This window comes from Durio zibethinus, chromosome 18, assembly GCF_047325235.1.
Source record: "Durio zibethinus cultivar Kanyao isolate XHJ-2024 chromosome 18, ASM4732523v1, whole genome shotgun sequence".
NCBI lineage: Eukaryota > Viridiplantae > Streptophyta > Magnoliopsida > Malvales > Malvaceae > Durio > Durio zibethinus.
Window position 1 is genome coordinate 20,880,489 of NC_143179.1, and position 11,412 is coordinate 20,891,900.

An 11,412-nucleotide genomic window follows, 5' to 3' on the forward strand; every position below is an offset into this window, starting at 1 on the left:
CAGTAGACACTCGTTAACATTTACCTAATGAATTAAATTAATTATAATTTATGAATTTGCACTATAAACACTTTAAATTAATCCATATATTAAATCTTTTGTGAGAGAAAAAATACTTAATATATCTTACTAATTAATTGTTAGACATGTCAATCAACCAAGTGTGAACGCCTGAGTCAACAAGCATTTCTTTGACTAAATATGTCTTAGATATCTAAATAATCAAACCTTAGTAGTTAGTTAACTAAAACAATAATATAAAATCATAAGCATAATTCTTCCAAATATTTCTTAAATTGAATTTAGTCTATGATATGCAAATAAGTATAAGATACATATATTTTTCTTTAGAGGGATGTACCGTATAGGTATATTCATATATAATTCCTAATATTTAAATAAGAAAATATTATTTGGAAAGTGTTGTCATTTTCTTACCGTACAATGTCATTTTAAAATCACATTCTTGCAATTCATAAATCAAAATATGGACCACTCTAACATTAAATTAATTGGATACGATTTCGTTTGTTGAATTAAACAGCATTAAATGATTTATTTATTTATTTATTTTTAATATCATTAAATGATTTATTTATTTATTTATTTTTAATATCATTATATAAAAGACAATTAACAAAAGTGTATATATCTTCAGTTTTTTATTTAGTGGTTAAGAAAATTTAAGAAAACATATGAGGTAGGAGTTGAATCCCATCATTCCCATCTCCTATCCCTTATCAAGTGGACCCAAAAAAAAAAAAAAATCAAAAGTGCATATGTTTTAGTTATTTTTAATTATTGAATTATTCGGGTCACATTAATACAAAGCTTAAATAATGAAAAATGATGATTTAACGATATAATTGTTATAGATATTGAAACGTTTGGAGATATATTGCATAATTGAACAAATGATTTTCACATGATATGATTAGTTAATTAATGTAATCTAATTATGCACCACAAGTAAATTAAAGATATATATTAGCGGAAATGATTATATATTTCTAAACAATTGTTATATATAATTAATGCATGCAAATTACTAATTATCTCTTTTTTTTAATCAAACCTTTTATTGGTAATCAACTAGAATTGAATCTGTTTGACAATAATTGAGCAAATGCAACATATTTTCTATTTAGATATTTTTATTGATGAAAAAACTTTTAAAAGTAGTTAGTATAGTGGTTGAGTTTAAGTCATCCTAAATCATAATGTCGCAATACTCTTTAATTACTAATTTAAGTGAAAACCAAGGAAGCTTTTAGTAGGAAGAGAGGAAGAAGCTTTCTAGTCTTTTCTCCATGCCTTTTGCTTTTTAATTAATTTTTTTAAGTCCTCAACTATAGAAGTGGTGGTAAAATTGAATCCCATACCAATTAAATTGAGAGTATGTGATTTTAAATTGAATGTTCATATAACATTTAACATGGTATGAGGGTAGACTCTACCCTCGTTCGTTGTCCCCTCTTTGATAGGTGTGTTATGCATACAATATGAAATTTATCCCGCACGTTATGTCTACACAATGAAATTCATGTCACGTAATAGATCTGTTATCTCTGCTCGTGAAGGGAACATTCTAAACACATAAATATAACAAAACCTCTTTATTTATTACTAATTAAATTTAAGTTGAATGCCCAGTTTAACCTCAGACAACATAATCTCCAAAGTACTCAAGTGATGTGCTTTTGCTTTCTTAAATCTTGACTAAAAGACATGAAAGCATTCCTTTTGTTTAATGCAAAACCGCGTAAACTGTCAACCTTTTTAAGCATATAAATTAAACCCTAGAATGTTCAAAGGCAATTTCACTTTAACATTTCTTGCACGCAACTACTCTTAAATCCAAAGCTTACGTGATTGGTGACGACTTTGAAGCAAACGAAAACAGTTGTAGCTTTATTTACATCTAAATCAACACATTCTGTCTTTTAGTTGAAGAGAGAATTTGAAGATGGAGAAGTACTATACGTAGGAATATATCCACGGCTTTGTTACCTCTCTCAGAAAAAAAAAATGTACATATTTTGGGAAACCCTAATACCAACACACATGCCCTTTTGACTCTTAGGCTCTGACTCACACCGCAAAAAAAAAAAAAAAAGAGACATTTATAAAGTTGGAATCCGGAACTCGCTTCTCATACGGCTTAAACAACGTTAAGAGTTATAATGGTGATGATAAGGTCGGTTGCAAACCACACCACAATTAATGGAAGAGTGGCAAACGTCGGCGGCTGATGATGATCAAGTCGGGCCGGGAAAATGTTATACGCGTTGGCAGCTACATGTCATTACTCTTACTACCAACAGAATTGTATTATTTAATGACAAACTATAGATATGATAAGTAAAAGAAATAAACGAGACAATTGTTTATATGAAAATTAACATGGAATTTGTACTACCAAATTATTTCCTTAACGATTTTGAAGAATCCAAGAGGATTTTCATGCCAATTGGTAACGTAGATTTTACAAGTGAAACTAAAAACACTTCAAATCCCACATGTACTGAGTGCAGGTTCTCTCTTTGTCTATAGTTAAAGAAATAATTACTTTGAACAATATTTTAAAAAATGTCTGAAAAAAGTATTTTCAAAACGAACAGTGTGTTCACACTTGTAAAATTGGACCAGGCTTATCGTTCTTCTTGCTCTCGATCATGGAAAGACTGGAACGATAGCCGGAAAACCCAATTCGTGCGGGCCTTTCTTCTTGAGTTTTTAAACTCTTGGTGGCTTTGGCTGTTAATGGTGATGGAACTGACGAAAAGACTTCAACCGTTGCATCGCGAGTTTTAGGGTGTTTTCGGACATGTTAGCGAAGCAAACTCGAAACCAGCCTGGTTCAGTGCAGTGACATGAAGAGCCAGGAGAAATGTTTAGTTTAACATTGTAAACTATTTTCTTCCAAAGCTCCATTTCTGCTTCGAATGTGTTGGAGCTCAAAAGGTGCCTCATGTCAACCCAACAGAACAACCCGGCATTGCTTTTTAAGCAGCTGATGCCGGCCTTTTCCAGGCCTAAAACCAGCTTGCTCTGTCGCTTTTGAAGCCTCCTGTGGTTTTTGGAGATGTATTCTTTCGTGAACTTCTTGTCGGATAACATGGCGGAGAGGAGATATTGAGTTTGAGAAGAAACCAGGCCAAAACTGGACATTTTTGTGGCGGCAGCCACAACAATGGGATCGTTGGAGTAAATTGCACCAACTCGAAAACCAGGGAGACCTAGATCCTTTGAAAGACTATAAACAATATGAACCCTGTCCCACACTTCAGTGTTCTCGTGGTTTCTATCTTTTAATACTTCCATGATACTTACGAAGGCTGGAGAGCTAAAAACAGTACCGGAGTAAATTTCATCGCTGATTAAATGAATTTCTTTGTCTGTAATGAAGTTAATGAGCAGGTCCAGTTCGTCTCTTGTCATTGTTGTGCCCAATGGATTAGAGGGGTTGGTGACTAAGACCCCTTTCACCCTCAGGTTCTTTTTTTGTGCTTGTTGATAAGCTTCTTCAAGGGCCGACTCAGTGATTTGGAAGCGATTAGAGCTGGTACACTGTATTGGTACAATCTCAACCTCAGTTCGCCACTTGAGATCTCTATCAAATCTGTAAGAAAAAAGAATAAAAAAAATATATAAGTTAATAACGTAAGTTTTCATGCATAAAATTAAAGATTTGTTTCTTAACATTTTAGTAATTGGAAATTAAGGTAGAAAGAAAGCAAAGATAAACATACCCTGGGTAATATGGCGTAGGGAGAAGAAAAGCGTCGCCTTGTTCAGCGAGGCAAAATATGAGAGTTTCATTAGCAGAAGTTGCACCGGCGGTGAGGATTATGTGATTTGGATCAAAAGTTACTTTGTTTCCTCTGATTTCAGCCATGAAATCAACCAATGCCTGTAGATAAAATTATCAAAATCCAAGGATTAATATTTTATTAGATATTGACAATAAACAGTGGACTGAGAGCTATCATTTATGTCATAAAATTAATAATGGAGTTTTTTAGCTAACCTTTTTGAATGCCGGAAGGCCATGATAATCTTGGAAAAGAGCAAGCTCTCTAAATATGGATTTCCCATCTCTCTTGAAACCAGCTGAGTCTGGGTTTTTGGCCAGCCAAGACTCGAGAAGATCAAAGGAGAGCTGCAAAAATCAAAAGAAAAAAAAAATACCGTAAGAGAGTGCATTTTAAGCCATAAAAGAAAGGAAAAGAATCTACTTCTCCGTATTTTTCTGGGTTTTTTTTTCTTTTTACCTGGTTCTCTGCAAGACCCATCTGGATAATTCCTTTAGGATTTTTGACTTCATCATACGGGTTTTTCTCGTATTCCTGCCATCCTAGAAAGTAAGAAGAATCTTGCCCATGAAAGTTGCACGTGGCTTTTCTTGACGGCAGCCCCATTTTGGTCTCTGAATATCAATTTTCATTTAAGCTATAGAAAAGAAATTAAGAAGCTCTAATCTGCTATAGCCAGGAAAAAAAAAATCTTCGAAAGGAAAAAGAGAGAGAGAATGAATTTGATTGATAGTTGTTGTTGGGAGAGGAAGTGTTGGAAGAGAGAAAACTTTGATTGTTCTTCGTAACGCAAATGGCGAGATCTCTAGCAAATGGGAACATATATATAAATATGCAAGGCAGGAAAATTTTAAATGAAAATAAATTAAGAAATTAGTTTAAGAGACAACTTCAAAACGACGCTTTTGACCATACAGACAGGGGCTTTATTCAGAATATATATTAATAAATTAATCAGTAATTATTTTAAGTCATCAACTTTTTTTCTCAATATTTTTCTTTTGGATAAATATAAAAGTTTGTATTTTTTTAATTCGTATAGTCTTGACTTCTAATGAAAAAAAAACATTATTCTCATAAATTTTCGACCCTGTAATTTTTAAGCACAATTATAATTATCATCTAAATTAATGCTTAACTGATAAAATAAAGATTAAATTCCAATTTTATAAACATTGTATTTTTTAAGGGTATGTTTTATGAAAAAAAAAAAAAAAAACCCTTACCGACAGCAAATCTAATAGAAAATAGCCCGAGCAACCCACAAAGTCCATGTTAAATTGGACTCTATAGTGTGCAACTCTGGTCCATGTGTTTTCTTTCCTTTGTTAACCTGCCATGTCGGCCGCCCAGTTTAATCCCTTCCCCTCTCTCTCTCCATTAACCAGCTTAATTCCCATTAGCTTTTTTTTTTTTTTTAATTCAAGATTCTACCAAAATCAAACCAGAATTTCGATATTGGAAGTCAAGATTCAAAATCCATTATAAGCATATGGTAGGTGGGGTAAATGGGGGAAAAAATTTAATTTTAATAATAAAATATACTATAATTGCAAAAAAAAACTTTTCAAAAAACGAATTGATTAATCATATCTATCAATATATAATAATAATAATAATAATAATAATAATAATAATAATATGGTTTCAACTAAAACTCTGCTTACATAAATTAAAAATAAAAAACTAGGAAAAAAATGTATACAGTTTTTCCGGTTATGGGTTTTCCTTTAGGATTATTTTATGCAAATACAACAAAATTATTGATCAGTTTGGTTCCACAGTACAGGGCCAATTAGATGGAGTGTTATGATTTTATATGCAACTTTGATCATAAATTGAAGATACTAACCACCACATGGATGGTGGAAATTGATAGAAGTTTTGTTCCTCAATGATAAAACAAAATAAAAAAGGATAATCTGGGGACTGATATCAGTGGGCAGCTTCTAGGCTCGACAGAGATATATCCATCAAAATCCAAAGCAATTATTGCTTAACAACTTCTAACCAATTGTCCCCGCCCTTTGTTTTTTTAGCCACCTGATTTCCTAGCTAGTGTGTTTTTGTCTGTCATGAATTTTAGAGGTATAATCAAGTCGAGTTAATACAGTAAAAAATTCAAATTCGAACTTGACTCTCAACTTGTTGCTTGATATTCGATTCAAACTCGATCAAATTTTATTTTTTTAGTTCGAGTTTGATTTGTGATCAAATTCGAGCTATTCAAACTTACTTGATTAAGCTCAAAAATATATAAAAATAAACTCGATTCTTATACTCGATAAAAATTTGATTATTTGTGCTCAAGTTTGAGCTCGATTTTGAGATATTTTATTAATTAAAATAATAAAAAAATTTAAATATAAAAATTTGATTATGTTCGTGAGTTATTCGAGTTGAGTATAAGAATACTCGAACTCAGCTCAATCGATAAGTTGAATTACTCGAGTTCGAGCTCGACTCGATAATAATCGAATCGAATTTAAATTTTATTCGAATTGAATTCGAGTAACTTACGAATACTAATGTATTATTTACACTTTTAGTCATGATCACATTTATACCGGGAAGGAAGGTGAAGTAAAAAAGTAAAATTGACTTACTTCTAAAACTGAAGTGATTAAACATGTTTTGTTTGGGTTTAAAAAAAAAGGTCGGATAAAAAGGGTAGGTAGGTGAGATGGGTGGGAGTGAAGTGGCGGTCTGCTCGCAGATGGGAACGACTTTTTCCTTCTCTTTTTATTTGCTTGTATTATTTTTCTTTTGTTTCATGAAAACACATTCGATTCGGTAAGAAAAAGTGATGAACAGCTCATAATCAGGTAATCTGCTTAAAGAAGTAGAATGAGAAGGGAAGGGACCACTTTGAAGGAACCCAAGGACTACATTGGGGGCCGGGGGACCATTTCATTAAGTGGATAACCCTTGTCCCTCTCTCTGTCTGTTCTATTTTGACATAAACAAGTTAATTACCCTCTATTGAGTCATGATATTGTGCACTCCAGTCCATGATGAACATTGACATGGTAAAATTTTTGTACTAAAAACAACATTGAAATTCATTTCATTAAAAAAAAAAGCATACCGAATTGTTGGTTTTGGCTAATGAAGTCACCGCATATCAGATGGCTCCATAGGGCGGACTTGGACTCTAAGGGATCAGGGTGTTGTTGAAGTCAAAATTGGTATTTTAACGAACGAGAGAAGAAAAAAAGGGAAGGAAATTTTGGATGTGGGATAGGGGCTGAGCCATTATGCTGATTTTGTTTCTTGATGCTTTAATTTTTTTCTTAACCCTATGTTTCTCCTTCACTGAAAATGTGAAATGAAATGTAAAAATTTGACGAAAGTGACGAGTTATGTTACCAAGGACTTGATAAAGACAATAATTTTTCAAAAACAAATGGCAGTGACAAATTATCCATAATTTCAATCCTTGGTCCCCATAATAAATGAAAATATGAAATAAAAATCCCGTAAATCTAGATTAACAACAATAATTACCCAAATTCTTATTTTGTAAATCATGGAGAATACTCTCAGAATAAGGTCTCTCAATCCTTCTTTCAGCGCAACAAATGGGACCTGGAAATGGCTAGACTGATCTGATTGATTCGATTTCATTTCATTATAACCAATCTGGCCCGAGGGACATGAGGCAGGCCATGGAACGACAGGCAAAGACATGATGCGAAATCCTGAATTTAATAATGTAATGTTGTTTATATGCATATATTCACAGTACATATTTATACATGGTATTATCATTAGTAGATTTCAGAGGGTTGCTTATGTTTTTTAATGATGATTTTTGGAGGGCAAGAAAATTATTGGTTAGATGTAGATGAACCCGACCTGGTACCCCTTGACAACCGCAAAGGGGCGAATTCAACTTTGGCTCACCTTCTCTTCTGTCTTGCTCTGCATTTCTTTGAAATCCCTTCATCTGATATTTATTTTGGGTTTTCCTATTCCATGTTAGGGACTTTAATGGGAGTTTTGGTTTTGAATTATCTGAGGGGGAAATAATTGAAGAAGGCCACGTGGTTTGTTGTAGGAGAAGGGTAATTAGGGCACGTGAAACCCTTGTTTACATGCCTCCACCAGGAGCCAAGGGACAGGGGCGGCCAGGGCCCCTCTATACATGAAGAATGTAGGTTCGAATCAGGGGACCATTTGGGGGCGACCCCAATAGGCTAGCTAGCTTTTCCATCCGTGACAAGTAACATGACGCTACACGTTTGTCCATTCCTCACACTCTTCCGAGTAGAAACTATAAACAACCATGGACCAATCCCACCATTTGCTATCCTTTTCTTCAATATAGTAGGCCCCTCTCCAACCCTTCATAAATGATCTCTTTGTCTCTTCTTTGTGAAATTGATGCTTGACGTAGGTAATATCCAAGTAAATGCTGGAAGAAGGGAGAGAGCTCAAAAAAAACCATCGATACCCACTTAAGTCATAGCTAGCATTAATAGTGGTATCCAGCTAGTAGAATAAACAGAACACATAAATTCCATCCAGGCAAATGATAAACTAATGATAAAAAACCCGAGTCTTTCATCTCTTTTATCTTCTTTTCTTTCTTCTCTAATACACAAATCAAATGCTATTCTATTGGTTTAATTTCTTTTTCAAAAGGCCACTTTGAGGAGAGTCTTGGCATGGGAAAACAATATTAAACAAGGAATATAAGTCGTGAAAACATTGAACTAGTTACGTTTCAAAATTGGATGTGAGGTTTCATGTGTGATCCTTTTTCGAATTGAATCTGAACAGGAACGTACATGTAGGAATTCTCGGTCAAATTTTTATGGGAATGTATATATAGAGGAGAACTTATTGGGTAGAAACATATTATATAAATTTGACTTCGTCCTCCCGAGTCTTAAAAACTGGCTGGATGGTTCCCATCCGAATTGATCTGATAAGATTTAGCAAAACCTTAGGATTAAAGTGATGTGATGTTTCATGTTTTATCAGGTTTGGTTGGATAGCAAGTCTTACAAAGAGAAGTTCAAGAGAATATCAACTTTTTTTATTATTTTACATCTAAAACAATCATCAATAAATCAAATAAATTGAATTGCATTTGATTTTACAGTGATTTTGTTACTATCATGAAAGAAAGAAATTTATATATCTTTTTCATGAAATGATATATCACAATTAAAAAATTAAATATCAGAATCTATACATGCATATCATATTTATGAATAAATTAAATATTCTATTTGGTATGACATGCTAAGATCATTTCGCAACAATCAAGTGATTATAATTTTTTTTTAAAAAATGAGATGTTTAGAATTAGTTTAACTATACTTAATTAATTAAGTTCAAGTTATTAATTTATAGAATTCTTATTTTGTTTGGTTGAGAAAAAGAAAAAAATCTATCCTAATCTTAGAGCTCCTAGATAACAAAACCCTGACCCCATGTCCCATACTAACTATAACAAAGGTTCTAACTTCTAACCGTTCTCTCCCTGCAATAAAGAAGTATCCACTGTATTACACCAGAAAATACTAAAGAAACTTGTATTTTATTTTATCCTAAACCCCACCAAAAAAGTAGCAGAAAGAAATTGCTGAAATAAATCAAAGGGAACAAATTGACCTCTGAATTTCTAGGTTAGTCCAGTAACTAGCTATCCGGGAAACATCCTAAAAAAATAATTATAATTAAATTCTCCTCATCAGTACTCTCATTGAAATCTGACCACGTACACAATAAATTTCCATCAACCAAACTGACCTTGCGACAAAGATATCCAACAATGACTAGAAAGCAACATTTCTCTTTCGTTCAAATTGTCTAATTCATAATTGATATGGCAAAATAAACCTAGTTATAACATATATATCATTCCATTATATATATATATATATATACAATAAATTTAATTGAATTAGACTCTTGAATTTCAAGCTACGGTTTCGTAGACCATTCAAAACCAAGTCTTACTCTACGGTTAGGTTGGTGGGGTGTTCCTTTCAAGACACTTGAATTTTTTTTTTTTTTTGTCTAGTTATATATCCAAGTGAGTTGAGATATTAACAGTATGAGCATGGAGCGTACCTTACTGTCATACATCAAAGGGGTCTCTCACCTATGAGCCTGTTTCTAATTATTTGGCTGCAGTATTCTTATCAAAACAATTCCAACCAGGCCATGCGCGGTCGATAGAGACTCGTCGCCAGCTTAGCTTGAAAGTGATCGTTAAATTTTGTTTCCTTAATATTGTGGCCTACGCTTCAATATGCCACGCATGCTGGGCCAGAAATCCTTACCGGTTGGAGATCAAATGTTGCTGTTCCAAACCTGGAAGTCACTTGTCATTATCCTTATCTTTATGCAATTTTTTCATGTGATTGTATAATTGTAGGTGATGGACATAAAATTTTGTCCCTATTCATGGTCTGTATGGGATATTCGGAGACTCAAACAAAAAGCAAAATGAGAAGTTTTCATAGGTGGATTGTAACAAAGGCACGGTTCTGTTAGACTTACGATTTTGGGGTTTAAGATCAAATATAAACCCTTATCTCTCTCTCTCTCTTTGGAAAAAAAAAATTATATATGGAACCATTTGAGTGGTTTCATTATAATTAGAGCAAATGGACATAGTAAAATTTAAATGAGGACAAGGTTATGAATGTATTAATCCTCACTAAAGTGGACATATGGTAAGAGAGGAAATTCATATATTGGATAATGCAATTTAGATGAGAGGGAAAACACGTTTTCTTCTTTACCTCTTTTAAGACAGGGAAGGCAACCAATTGACAATAATAGTGTGGAGGAGGTCCTAAAAAAGGGAAAAAAACAACAGGGCTGTACAAATTAATGCCCATTGACAATATTGGAATTAAGGACCTAAGGCGACATGCAAACCAAAATTGACCATTTCCACTTCATAACAGCTAGTTTTGGGCCATCAGTCATCACGTATATTTATTATGTTTTCCTTTTTTTATTCTTTTTCCCTTTTGATTTGGGAAATGTGGGGTGGATTGAACATGACCATTTGTAAAAACGACTTTGACGCTCCAATTACTTGCCGTGATGGAAACATTTTCTTGGTCTCCAAAGAATAATGAGTTTGGGGAAAATGTGGTCAATTGTTGCCTTTTCCTTAGTGAGCCTGTGCTCACAATTGAAATGACGCTCTAGCCCAAATGAAACCTATTGGTAATGGTTGTGCTTGAGTTAGCCTAGACCACTAGAATAAATTTCCATAGACCCAGGGAATTATGGTCCAAACTACATTGTAAGGTCTAAAAAAATCTTTTAGGTTGTTTAACCTTTCCCATGTAATTTCAATGGGGCAATAGCTGCAGCCATGAATCCTAAAGCTAGAGAGGTTGTTGCACATGGATGGCCCAAACTTCATTGTGGTCGGACTGAACCTGCCTTGGGGCTGTTTAAAAATAATATGAGAAAGAGTTCTTTTTTGATATGGATGGCTTTACTTTATCTGGGGTCATCATGGCTTGTTTAAATGCGTTCTTTATCAGGCAGTTGCATTGCTTTGTGGTTCTTGGTAGGTTTGATTCATATAGTTCGGTTAATAATGTGTGAAAACAAA

The 11,412-nt window shown here is 33.4% G+C and overlaps 1 pseudogene across 1 annotated transcript; it reads right to left on the reverse strand.

Moving 5' to 3' along the window:
- Positions 1-2,438: 2,438 nt before the first annotated feature.
- Positions 2,439-4,561, reverse strand: LOC111300706 (1-aminocyclopropane-1-carboxylate synthase 3-like; annotated as a pseudogene). The gene is made up of 4 exons (XR_016329990.1): positions 4,275-4,561; positions 4,031-4,162; positions 3,753-3,913; positions 2,439-3,622 (listed from the first exon to the last, which is right to left on the reverse strand). The product of XR_016329990.1 is annotated as a 1-aminocyclopropane-1-carboxylate synthase 3-like (transcript).
- Positions 4,562-11,412: the final 6,851 nt, after the last annotated feature.